Source organism: Egretta garzetta, unplaced genomic scaffold, assembly GCF_000687185.1.
Source record: "Egretta garzetta isolate BGI_Z169 unplaced genomic scaffold, ASM68718v1 scaffold200, whole genome shotgun sequence".
NCBI lineage: Eukaryota > Metazoa > Chordata > Aves > Pelecaniformes > Ardeidae > Egretta > Egretta garzetta.
In genome coordinates this window covers 1023614-1023977 of record NW_009258379.1, presented here as the reverse complement: position 1 = coordinate 1023977, position 364 = coordinate 1023614, and positions in this window count along the sequence as shown.

The following is a 364-nucleotide window of genomic DNA, read 5'->3' as shown; positions in this document are numbered from 1 at the left end:
CATCGCCGGCTGTGCGAGCCGGTAGCAACGCGCTGCTCTGGGGTTTGGGCAGGCAGCGAACGTGAGGCATGTTGTGTGGGGAAGGGTGGCGGGGTTAGCCGTGGGGCGGGTGGTTTGTTCTTCCGTCTGGCACCGTGCCTTTGGGTTTAGCTCCTCCGGTTTTACCATCCTCTTCCCTGCGGTTGTGGCCGAGTTTCTGGAGGGCTGGGCTGGGTCTCCTGTTGAGCGGTACTATAAAGTGGTGGGGTTCTTGCCACAACCAAAATGCAGCAACCACGCTCGACTGATACTGACAATACAAACCTGGCCTTAGAAAAAGCAGGAGAGAAGCAAGGAAATGTGTTCTTAGGGAATATCATTCCAC